Source organism: Myxocyprinus asiaticus, chromosome 39, assembly GCF_019703515.2.
Source record: "Myxocyprinus asiaticus isolate MX2 ecotype Aquarium Trade chromosome 39, UBuf_Myxa_2, whole genome shotgun sequence".
Classification (NCBI taxonomy): Eukaryota; Metazoa; Chordata; class Actinopteri; order Cypriniformes; family Catostomidae; genus Myxocyprinus; species Myxocyprinus asiaticus.
In genome coordinates, this window is record NC_059382.1 from 30599052 (window position 1) to 30612239 (window position 13188).

Below are 13188 nucleotides of genomic sequence, written 5' to 3' on the forward strand. Positions count from 1 at the left end.
GTGGTAGCTCAACTTTGAGAGCGTTTTATTTGCGATGCAAAGAGCATGTGAGTCGAAAGTGTAAAAGAAGGACCACAAAATGATGTGGTTGTTAGGGATGGGTAAAAATATTGTTTTTCCGATTAATCGCTATCTTCATTTGAACGATCCTGACATCAATTCTTAAATCCCAAGATCGATCTTTCACACAATGCGCAACCCTCTACTACAGTGAGAGGAAACCACTCACATTTGCAACCAAATTTTGTGCTATGCAACTAAAGTGAATATATCTGGCAACTGGCTGATAAATGTTTACATTTCACTCACCAGTAATTGTGTAGTTTAGTCATGAAGTGTTCAGCAGCGAGGTCCTTTCACAGCGTGTTGAGAGTAAAAGTTGTTCTGTGTAATGTGTGTTCAATGACGAGATCCATGCAGCCCATTTGTCTACTGTCTCTTTTAATACCCTTTCGAGTCCTCTCTAGTTAACGTGCTCATTTAAAGGCACTGTTTACAGAAATGCCGTGTTTTGTTAGAGACCATACCAGTTTTAGCTCGTGTTCAACAAATCAATATAAATACTTGTAAATAGTACAAATTAGGCAATTTAACAATAAATATGTAACAAAAATAATATATGAAATATAATATCTTATTTATTGATTGAATACATTTATTTGTTTATTTTTAACAAGGCAAAGTGTGACCCAAATGATGAACAAGTTATAACATATTCATTAGTTCATTAGTAAAATTCATATTTTCCTAATGAACCTAGTTAAAAGGTCCCCTGTATAATTAACAGCATTAGTTGGGAGATAATTTATTTTATATGTAAGCAAAAGGGACATTATAACTGAAATAAACCCAAATGAATCAATATTGAATCGAAATCGGAATCAAATCAAGAGCTTGTGAATCGGAATCGAATTGAATCGGGAAATCCGTATCAATATCCAGCCCTAGTGGTTGTTTCAGCAGTCGCATTTTTCATGTTACAGTTTCGTTTTATAACACTATCGATTAGGTTTAGGGTAGGGAGGTAGGTTTTGTTGATGATTTAAAGCTTGATAGAACATTGACCTTAAAGTCACACTGAAGTGTCTTGACGAGTGCTGTTCGAGTCGCTGTTTTTCTACTTCCTACTGAAAAAGGAATTGGGGGCGGGACATGTCGAATGACTCGACCCATTTAAAAAATAAATAAAATAGCCAATAGGCTTTAGTTTACAGTCACACACGTGCACGCGCACACCCCTTTCCACTGCGCTGCTCATGTCAAAGTCGCGTTTTGAAACCGAATTATCTAACTGTCAACATTATATCATAACCAGCCCACAAATGCATACAGCACATCGTGGTCTTTGCTCACAATGAGACGGGAGCCGTTATGCCAATACAGATGAATGAGAGACAAGTGAGTAAAAAACAATATATCCATCAAAATACACCAATTGTAATGAATAAATAACACTTATTTGAACTGTACATCTTAAGAAATCTCTGGTTGCTCCAAAAATATAAATAAACTCCAGACACTTGTCCTCGCAACTCAAATGCGAATTGTCCTATATCCCTCCTTCATCGAAGTGTAAAAATTCAAGCAAGCGGGCACACAAACAGGGTGGTTTGGGGAGGGGAGCAACATAAAATACACTGTATCACCATGCTGTTTTCTACTTGCTGCGATCATTCATGTGATTGACAGGTGGCTCGAGAGGAGGGGTTGAAACTTATCTGGCTATTGGTCAACCTTATTGCCCAGCCCTCGGCCATGACATACGTCAGCATGTTACGTCAGCAAGAATTTGTTGCAGGTGGGGGTGGGGTAAGTTATTGTTTTTGATTAAAGATTACGATTTTTTTATAACGTGTGCGGATAAATTGTTTAGAATAAAAACAGCAACATCCAGTTAGAAAAAAGAATGGTCAATTTTGAATTAATGGTGACTTTAAAAACCTAATCTGTTTTGTAGAAAATGTAATTTGCTTTTAGCTCCGCACAATAAACATTTCACCTTGGAACTGCCGTGTTACGTTTAAAGAAACACGTAATATCATTTGGCAAAAATGTCGCCACAGCTTCTGTATGCAGTTCAGTGCACTGCCATCTGATGGTCAAAAAGAAGTGATACAAAAGTTGCAGTTTACCGTTACTGTTTACAAGCAAGTGTATATGTCTGTGTCCCACAAGACAATGAACACCCATCACACGACACGGCCTTTCCAAGTAATGACCCCCTTGGTCAAAAAGCAGTTCTATTGGCTAAAAGAACTTTTAAACTCCTCTGCAATCGCTGTATGATTCATGTTGTCTTAACTGTGTAATTATAACAAATAAGAACTTTTAAATTATGTGTCACATGTCATATTATTAAACCGAATATATAAATAAAAATTTTTTTATTTATTTTTTCCCCTTTTCTCCCTAATTTGGAATGCCCAATTCCCAATGTGCTTTTAAGTCCTCGTGGTCGCGTATTGATTCGCCTCAATCCGGGTGGCGGAGGACGAATCCCAGTTGCCTCCGCGTCTGAGACCGCCAGCCCGCGCATTTTATCACGTGGCTTGTTGAGCGTGTTGCCACGGAGACATAGCTCTTGTGAAGGCTTCACGCCATCCACCGCGGCATCCATGCTCAACTCGCCATGCGCCCCACTGAGAACGAACCACATTATAGCGACCACGAGGAGGTTACCCCATGTGACTACCCTCCCCAGCAACCGGGCCAATTTGGTTGCTTAGGAAGCCTGGCTGGAGTCACTCGGCACGCCCTGGGATTCGAACTAGCGAACTCCAGGGGTGGTAGCCAGCGTATTTTACCACTGAGTTACCCAGGCCCCCCATAAATGGTGAAATTAAACATTCCTCTGTTTTGTTTTCTCCAGTTAGCTCAAAAGCTAACCGTTTAGCCTATTAGCTTAGCATACTGTTAGCTGCTTCTCCTTTTGTTTTTTTTTAAATCATGTTTCTCCTCACTGTCACAACCTAGTTATATAGCGGTTTGATTGTGTTCAATTGAACTTTTAAGTTGCAGTATATTTTATAATTTTACAAACTTTTCATATCTTAAGCTTTTGTTGTTAGGTTTAAGGGTAGGTGTAGAGTTGCAGCAGGACTCCAAATAAACACAACAAACACTGAATGCCACATCCAACTGTTGCAAGACTTTTCACTGCTTACTTGAAGGGGAGCATAACTTGTAGTGGGCGTGCCTTGCAATGGGTGTGTTTTGTAGTAGTTTTGCAGGACACAGACAGACTCTTCTTGTTACAACAGCTGGTTTTGTTTTATGTATGGTTTTACAACGGGTGCTGGACAACATTTCCTTCCTCAAATGCACAGGATGGGTCTGGTTAAGACACTGTGTTACAGGTGTTTTGAGGTGGGGCCAAAGGTTCATCAGCTGCAGCTCACCAGCTGCGCTAAGCCAAATTGCAACTGAAAGTCCCCTCTTTGGACAATCTCAAAACTCTTGTTCTAACCACAGAAACCAAAACGCTGACTCACAAACCAAAAGTTCTCAAGTTTGCTAGATTATCTGATAGCCTGACATTTTGCCCGATTTCATTAGAACTTTGTAGGTGCGTGTCTTTTTTTTGCACTTGGGTCACCCCTTTCATTAGAAAGTTTTGTATTGTTTAGTGTCGATTGCATACTACCAAAAGTATCATAGTTTTTATATTGCCATTTCAAATGGGTTTGTTACCAATTTCTGGCTTTCTCAAATGACAAGTTTAAACAATGAGCAAATGTTGCATTTAAACAAACAGTTTATCTTTACGGTTTTCTCAGTCACTTTGGCTAATTTGGCTAAATTCTATTGCATGTCTGCAGAATGTAGTAACTCACCCAAAACATTTAATTCATGCTTCAAAACCTAGTTATTGTGCCAGTAAATTGGCCAATGCCACCAAAATGAAAAGTTGTTTTGTCATCGTGTGAACCGTACTGGTCAAAATTTTTAAATCCTTTTTCACCATAGCAGTCAACCCTGAAAATGTTTGTTGTATACAAATTTCATTTTTGTTCTTTTTTTGTTGACACTGACTGCTTACTGTACTATACAATAATGTCAGTTTTGTCTAGCTGAATGCTATTGTGTATCACACTGAGCTTTTTAGATACCGGTTTCAACAGTAGGTAAAAGTTTACTGGGAAAAGTCAGTACTGTACAATACTGTAGTACACAGAAAAAGGATATGCACAGTAGATTTATTTTTGTTGCAATGTGTTACATGTAAACAGAAAATTCACATTTGCATGTCCAAGAAAATTGCCACAAAATGACATTCATGAAAAAAAAAAAAAAACGCAACAAAGAAAAAACCTGCGGTAGTTCTGTAAAAAACAATAAATTGTACCTCCTCACTATGTAACGCTACAAGTTCCTATCTTCTTGGTGGACATCATATCACTCTTGTTGGTCTGGCCAGAGATTTAGCAGACATCATAAACATTCCATGTCATAGATATTTATGGAAAATACATGTATGTCTGACAAGATTTTGATAATTGAATGGATAATTTTGCATGTGGTGGCTCACACACTGAAATAATGTATGACAATTTAACTGAGAATCAACTCATCAGTTTTGATCAGCAAGCCATGTGCATTCAGTTATGTCAAATTGTAGACAATTGTAATTACTCTTTTGCACTAGTGCCAAAACATGTGCAATTTACTTAAATGAATAAGAAATTCAAATCTGGTGTGAACAAGAAAGTAATTGTTCAGAGATCTGAACTTATTGTTTTGAAAAAAATAAATAAAAAATTCTCATTTGAGATTTGAGCCAAAGCGATTTGAGAAAAACTGTAAAAGAACTTAATAAATCTAAAATGATTTTATTATTCCTTAGAAATCACAAATGGATTTCATGAAGCCTCTCAACGTAAAGGTTATAGCATGGTTCAGGCTGCTTCTAAGTTTTTTTTTTTATTGTGTAAAAAAACAAAACAAAAAAGCTACATGCTAAAATGTTTCATAAAATCACCACCGTTGTCGTCACTGCCTTTTCTGAGTGTAAATTAGGATATTCTATTCTATTTTGAATGTAAACTAAGATGCTCTCCTTGTATTATCCATATTTTTTTGTTATTGTTGGAATTGGCAGTTTGTTCTGGCATCTGCATAAGGGACTTTCTGAACTGTTCTCCTGGTTGTTGTTTTTTTTCTTCCTGAAATGCAGATGTTGTCATGCTTGATGCTCTCTCTCCTGCTCTTTTATTTTCACTGATTCCTTTTGTATCTCACCAGACCTGCAGCTAGAGTCTTTCAGGGTTTCAGAGAGTGCTTTTAAAAAAATACTGGAACTACTAAACTCAGCTGATTATAAAAACCTTTTTAAAGAGTTATTTGGGGCTTAACAATGAAGACTTTTTTTTCTAGTTCAGAGTTTTGTCTGCCCTGCCAGCATCGTTCCTAGCCACAGCCTCAAAATGATAAATGGCCTCATGAAATGATAAATGGCCTCATGAAATGTTTAGAACTTTTCTTTTAATTTGTGATGAAAAAATATTAAATTGAACCTTAAACAGAAGCATTTACCCAAAAATGAAAATTCTGTCATAAATTACTTGCCCTGATTTCATTCTAAAATATTACATTTTGGCTACTTAAGTGCCCCAAAAATTACGTTTTGACTGATGAGTTATGACAAATGTTGTAAATAAACAGACAATTATGAAAATATATTGTTTGTCTATACACTGAAAAAAAAAAATGCTTGGAGTTTAATCATGTACATTGGTTTCACATGAATCATTCAAGTTATCTTAGGTCAGTTAGGATCACTACTTTAAGAATGTGAAATGTCAGGATGAGAGTAGAGAGAATTATTTATTTCAGCTTTTATTTCTTTCATCATATTCCCCAGTGGGTAAGAAGTTTACATACACATAGTATTTGGTAGCATTGCCTTTATATTGTTTAACTTGAGTCAAATGTTTTGGGTAGCCTTCCACAAGTTTCTCACAATAAGTTGCTGGAATTTTGGCCCATTCCTCCAGACAGAACTGGTGTAACTGAGTCAGGTTTGTAGGCCTACTTGCTCACACACGCTTTTTCAGTTCTGCCCACAGATTTTCTATTGGATTGAGGTCAGGGCTTTGTGATGGCCACTCCAATACCTTGACTTTGTTGTCCTTAAGCCATTTTGCCACAACTTTGGAGGTATGCTTGGAGTCATTGTCCATTTGGAAGACCCATTTGCGACCGAGCTTTAACTTCATGGCTGATGTCTTGAGATGTTTCTTCAGTATATCCACATAATTTTCCTTCTTCATGATGCCATCTATTTTGTGAAGTGCATCAGTCCCTCCTGCAGCAAAGCACCCCCACAACATGATGCTGCCACCCCCATGCTTCACGGTTGTGATGGTGTTCTTTGGCTTGCAAGCCTCACCCTTTTTCCTCCAAACATAACGATGGTCATTATGGCCAAAAAGTTCAATTTTTGTTTCATCAGACCAGAGGAAATATCTCCAAAAAGTAAGCTCTTTGTCCCCATGTGCAATTGCAGACTGTAGTCTGGCTTTTTTATGGTGGTTTTAGAGCATTGGCTTCTTCCTTGCTGAGCAGCCTTTCAGGTTATGTCGATATAGGACTCGTTTTACTGTGGATATAGATACTTGTCTACCTGTTTCCTCCAGCATCTTCACAGGGTCCTTTGCTTTTGTTCTGAGATTGATTTGCACTTTTTGCACCAAACTACGTTAATCTCTAGGAGACAGAATGTGTCTCCTTCCTGAGTGGTATGATGGCTGAGTGGTCCCATGGTATATTTTCTTGCATACTATTGTTTGTACAGATGAACGTGGTACCTTAAGGCATTTGGAAATTGCTTCCAAGGATGAACCAAACTTGTGGAGGTCCATATTTTTTTTCTGAGGTCTTGGCTGATTTCTTTTGATTTTCCCATGATGTCAAGCAAAGAGGCACTGAGTTTGAAGGTAGGCCTTAAAATACATCCACAGGTACACCTCCAATTGACTCCAATTAGCCTATCAGAATCTAACTGGCTAATTGCCTAAAGGCTTTCTGGAATTTTCCAAGCTGCTTAAAGACACAGTTAACTTAGTGTATGTAAACTTCTGACCCACTGGAATTGTGATATAGTCAATTAAAAGTGAAATAATCTGTCTGTAAACAATTGTTACTCATGTCATGCACAAAGTAGATGTCCTAAACAACTTGCCAAAACTATAGTTTGCTAATGTCTTCAACCTAAGCGTATGTAAACTTCTGACTTCAACTGTATGTCCCTAACATAATTATTTCTTCAGTTTTACATAATATTTTCATGTCACTTTACTGATTTATGTTGTAAGATTATGCTAATTAGCTAACAATAGCATCAGAGATGCTCCGATCGATCCTGTATTGCTATATAGTGATGTTCATGTCCTATGATTCGATAGGCCACCAATCAGTATCGGCTGATATTCACGTGATATGACTCGATCGGTGAACGGTAATTTAGCCGATCACATAAATCGATCGCTCATGTTGCAAAAGACGTGTGGCTCCTTTAAGACTTCAGCAGCACTGTTGTGGCATCACGGAGTGTGGGGAATACTGGCATAATGTTGTAAGACAACAAAATGTATTCAGCAGTTACTAACAGTGCAGTAGGAGAGTTATGGCGCATATGAAAAGATTGTGTACTGAACTGTTAATGTGGCGTTTCACATGCGACAAGGGAAAGGGAAAGCAGCATGAGCTGTGATGATCCTTATTATCGTTCATGGCGGCAGCTTTTCAGTCTCCACTGGGCATAGGCATCTCGGTAATAACGCGAGTTACAAGATGTGGTGTAATTCAAACATCTTTATTAAATATCTCCCGATTAAATGGCATTAACAGTAATAGCACCTGTAAAGTCCAGAAACTTAAATGAGCTTAAACAAACAAACACACATCCCCCTCCAAGCTGATTACGACAATTCAGCACCGGGCGTGAGTCGTCACGGCCCGGCCACGACCTCCTCGTTACACTCCATTGGGGGAAACCTCCGGCATGACATACTCCCCTCCCTTCCTGGAGGGGAGGTGTTGCCCTTCCGGCCGTCCTTCCACTGGCAGGTTTTCCCCACCTCTTTGGACAAGGGGAGGGGGAGGGAAAGAGCAAGGGGGAGAAACAGAGAGAGGAGAGAGAGAGAAAAAGCGTCTCGCCGGTCCACGGACACACTGTCGCCTGGTTCTCGGCCAGGTTCTCTGCTACGCCGGGCGATAGCACTGGACATCGCCTCCTGGCGGACGGCAGCTGGCACCTCTGCCTCCCGGCAGACGTCAGCGGCTCCTCCGCCCCTGGCAGCGGCTCCTCTGCTCTAGGCGGCCGGCAGTGAGCTCCTCCGCCCCCTGGCGGACGGCAGCGGCTTCTCCGTCTCCTGGCGAATGGCAGTGGGCTCCTCCGCCTCCTGGCGAACCGCTCCTGTACCACCGTACCATACCTCCTCGGCGACACGACCCTCCAACAGTGGTGAGGGCTCTCCGACAGTGCATCCCTCCTCCTTCCCGGGTTTCGGCACCAATGTAACTGGTAAAGGATGGGCAAGGTGGAGGCGGGAACCCGCAGAACAGTCAACATAGCTTTAATTACATAAATGAACTTAAACAAACATGAACACACACGCGCACACAGCGGCCGCATGTGTCTCTCACTCTCTCTCTCTCGAACTGGCGCTCCTGGCTCGTATTTATCCCCCTCCCAGCTGATTATGACAATTCAGTGCCGGGCATGCGTCGTCACGGCCTGGCTACTCCCTCCTCCTCATCACAATATGACATGTACAGTTGCGATATTTCGATAAATGCATTATGTTGTGCAGCCCTAGTGTAGGATATATGGAAGATACATACAATATTTCATTTAGTGATGGCTAGAGTAAATAATTTATGTCCTTTGATAATGATTTAGGTTGAATTTAATGGAAATCTATGTGAGTTGAGCAGCATCCAGAGTTGCAGCTGGGCGACGCCGACAGACGGCGAGCAGTGGTGGCGGTGTTCGTACCTTCATAGAAAACTATTGTTCCAAATTTTAGAAAACACCATGTCGTTCGCTGGAGGCATCCGCTGTGTGACCCCCTTAAGGGAGCTATTTGGAACACTCCACATAGGCAACAGCTCCGCGCATCATTTAAATAGCAGCTCCTCGCATGCATCTCATGGGAGACTCAACTCGCAATTGATTTCAATACAGGTGATAGTAGAGGAAAGACACGATAGTCTAATGAACATTAATACTCATTGTACACACAAATATTGGGCAAAATAGTAATTTTTCTATGATATTAAACTATTTTGCACCGATACTTTTTAGTATTGAATGGATTAAATATATTTACAATAAAAATGTATCTTGCTTTGTCCGTCATCTCGGATTAATTTTTCCACCAAGCTAATCATGGTGCGTTCTGGGATCGCCTACCTGGGGAAGGATACATACAATGCTACCTTAGAATTTGGCCAAAATGAGATATCTTAGGAGACAACATAATTAAGATACCTACCTTTTAGAACAGCCTTCGCACTGTGAGCACGCCTATGATGTCTGAAAGTGCTGCCTCTGGAGGCAGCTCACAAGGTTTTGGAACAGACCCAATTTCATTTATTACATTCATGAGGCTAATGATATACATGTATCACATGAAGTGGTCTTGGAAAATGTTTAATATTTAAATCATCAATCAATGTCATGATCAAATTTAACATAGAACCTTACCAAACTTATGGCTTAAAGCAAGGTCAGTGTCATCAAAGTCTTCTAAGCAAGTCAGTCCACTCGGCGGCCATCTTTGGAACACTCCGTGCAGCTGTTTTTCTACGTAAACAAGCGGCATGCAAGTGCAGCTCTTATCTACTTGAATGGGGAAAGACCGAAATCTCCAAAATGGTTTGTCAAGATTATGATCATAGAACATATTTCAAATCAGCACTAAAATCTGACAACAATAGTATCATAATTTTGCTTCTTTCCTTCTGATTACACTAAAAAACACAATGTTCCCGGCTTGTCTAGCTTGTGCTTATGCGTGTTCTCAAGTTGATTGACAGGCGATATCTTTATCTAAAAGATAATTGGCTTTTTTACCTGTAAGGTGGGACTTCCTTTTTTACATCCGTTGACTGTCGGGCGTTCCAATTTCTCCCATTCATTTTAATAGACATGTCCCTTCTCAGCTAAATAGTCTCTGGTGTCGTATGTTATTTCATAGAAATATGTTATGAAAATAAATAGCTGATCACTAAGATAATATTAAGTCTGATAATTTTAAGTAAGAGGTAATGTACAGTCAGCCAGTTGTTATTGCAAAATAAACCCTGACAGGGTGATCAGGACCCGAAGCGAGATGGTCTGCTTATTACACAGCTACTAACCAAATATATAGATACATGAACATAAAATATTGATTTGCACTGAAATTATTTGAGAAGAAATAAATTGCCGAACAGCTGAAATCCACCTCTCAGTTCTGTTAGTGTTTTATGTTGTAATTTATGACTGTCTGATTGCTCATTATGCATCTTATTACAAGACATCTTGCCAAATAAATGCACATGAAACATTGATTTGCGTTAAAATTATATTCTTAGCCTACTTGTAGAGATTGCACTGTTCCAAGAAGAAAGTTGGCTTGCAATACCCGGATGATCGGTCTGATATGTGGATTTGCGGTTGTTACTGAGCAGTATCAGACCACTATATAGTGCCATTGACCAATCAGAATAGAGTATTCCAGAGAGCTGTGTAATAAACTTTTCTAATGGAGCTTTTCTATTTTTTTCCCCTGACTTTTATTAATTCTTTCTGACTTCTGGACATGAACTTCAGCCACAAATCTTAATGTGTGCATTTGTGTGTAAATAAGACTTAAATAAATATACAAGTCAACAAGTATTTTTTTTTTTTTTTTTTTTTTTTTTTTTGAAGGTGAGGTGATACATTGACCAAGTAAGTGAATTAGGCTATACTAGGTTGTACCAGGTCATTTTATCCACTGGCCCCTGGTCACCCAGCAATTTCTAAAAGTGGCCCGCAACCTATGTAATTTGAGTATCCCTGCCCTTAGGGTTTATAAACAAATAGCTAAACTGATGCATGAAACGCATATAAGTTTTACTCCACTCTTGACGTCAAAACGTAATCAGACGTACAGTTTGAATAAGCTGACAGAACGCTGATAAAGGTGTTTACATTCAACACGAAGTCCAGGTGAGTCGACTGGATTTCTTAAACTATTTATAACCTTTCCCCAATGAAAGACCATGCTTAAGCGTTAACCTGATGTTACGGGTTTTCCAGTAATGAAGTGCATTAGTGTAACTGATGTAAATATTGTGCTTGTAACCATCATCACAGTGATGATGTCAAAGAGGGAGAGCTCTCTCTTTTTTTTTTTTTTTTTATTTTTTTTTTAATAATGCCAATTTAGAAATCTTAGCAGGTTAATTTTCCATGCTGTGAAACATCAACTCTCATTCTAAGGAAATTCTGAAAGGGTGTAGAAACCATGGAAATTCCACACACACTCACACAAAATTGGATTTTCCCTTCTGAGCCTCTCTGTGGCATAGATGCTTTTTCAACTGTAATCACACTTGTAGCTTATTAGATGTCATATTTGAAAGTCCTTAAGAGTAATAATATTTCTTTGTAAATTATTAATATTGCTTGCTGAAGCAAGCGTTACTATTATTATTGCTCATTCGTACACTGTAAAAAAAAATAAAAATAAATAAAAAATCAGGCATTGCAGGTTGTTATTGTGGTGCCTGTATATTTTACAGTTAACTGGATAAATCATTTTAACTGGATATAATATTAAATGATATAATGTTAATATATCAACCAACTGGAACTTTTAAAATATGCACAACGACAAAAAAACTTCAGGGTAACACAAATGATACTAAATGAATGCAATAACATTTACTGAGCAAAATAAAATGTAACAAAACACCCGGATGTACATAACTGATATAAAAAATAATAATAAACTATTTAGAAAAAATATAATCAAATGTGATGGGGACATAGGGACTTCTGGGAACAACCGGTTGTTTTTTAATAGTTTACCGTAAAAGTACATATAATATCTTGTTAAACATTATCAACATTTTATTACCCCATTAACCATAAGGTGAAAACATTTGTCTAGTTAAATGTAGTAACTACCAGTTTTCTTTTTTTTTTTTTTTTTTTTTTTTAAACAGTGTAAGGTTTGGGAATTGAACAAACCCTTACACATTCACCAAAAAATGGGTAAAAAAAAAAAAAGTGATCAGACTTTTTTCACTTGGTGGACAATATAATGGGCAAAAAATCCCAAAGGCTTAAATTGACTGAGGGACCATCGAAAGAGACATCACCCTGTCATTGTGGTGGTGAGTTTTGGACAGGCAAACACCACTCATATTTGAAATATGAAAAGAAAAAAAGAGTAAAATCTTGTTTGTCATTGTTAATTCCCCCTAGCCTAAAAAATTTCAGCGATTTCCCCTTAGGCATAGGTGCAAAAAATCTGACAAAGGATGAAGGTGTCTGGGCAAACACTGAAAACTACACACTGAAATTGTTCTTTGTACGTAAATGTGACCTGAACGAAACTAGCGTTGTACCCCAATCCAGTGGTTGTCAACCAGGTGACCTCGACAAATTTTAATGATTTCAAATGATTTCAGATGTGTTCTATTAAAATAATCTAACTTAATTAAGATGCTAATCACTAAAAATCAAGGACTATATCATAAATACTGACACTTTCTGAAACTTCTGAAATCAGAAAATTAATCCTGATTAATTATATTAATCTAATCACAATCCTTTCTGTTGGTGTGGGGGCTTTGAATATTGTCTTTGAATATTGGGTGCCTTGGTGTTAAAAATGTTGATTACCACTGAACTAATCTATGAAGTCACTGACCCCCCCCAACTTCCTGTTCAAGGTGCGCCATTGCTTCGTCATCCATGCCCTCTTCGTTTTGTGACTGTACTGGGGAACTACCAAGTCACAGTAAGAGCTCTCACCTATGTGCTCAGAGCCGGAGGTGTGCTCATTTGAAATAATTGCTGCTCGCTCAGAGAGACTGGGAATGAGAGGGGCCCATCATTCAACACCCTCCATTCTTCCGGTTACATGTCCTAATAAGATGCCATCACCTTCAGTCTCTGACCATTTGGCCCTCAGAGAGCAGATTTGC

General features: G+C 38.7%; 1 protein-coding gene across 1 annotated transcript in view; it reads left to right on the forward strand.

Moving 5' to 3' along the window:
* Positions 1–1788: 1788 nt before the first annotated feature.
* The window catches only part of LOC127430325 (fibronectin type-III domain-containing protein 3a-like), a 125042-nt gene continuing 113642 nt past the window's right edge, over positions 1789–13188 (forward strand). The window contains 1 exon segment of the mRNA XM_051680055.1: positions 1789–1809. The gene's annotated coding sequence lies outside the window, so the exon portion shown is untranslated.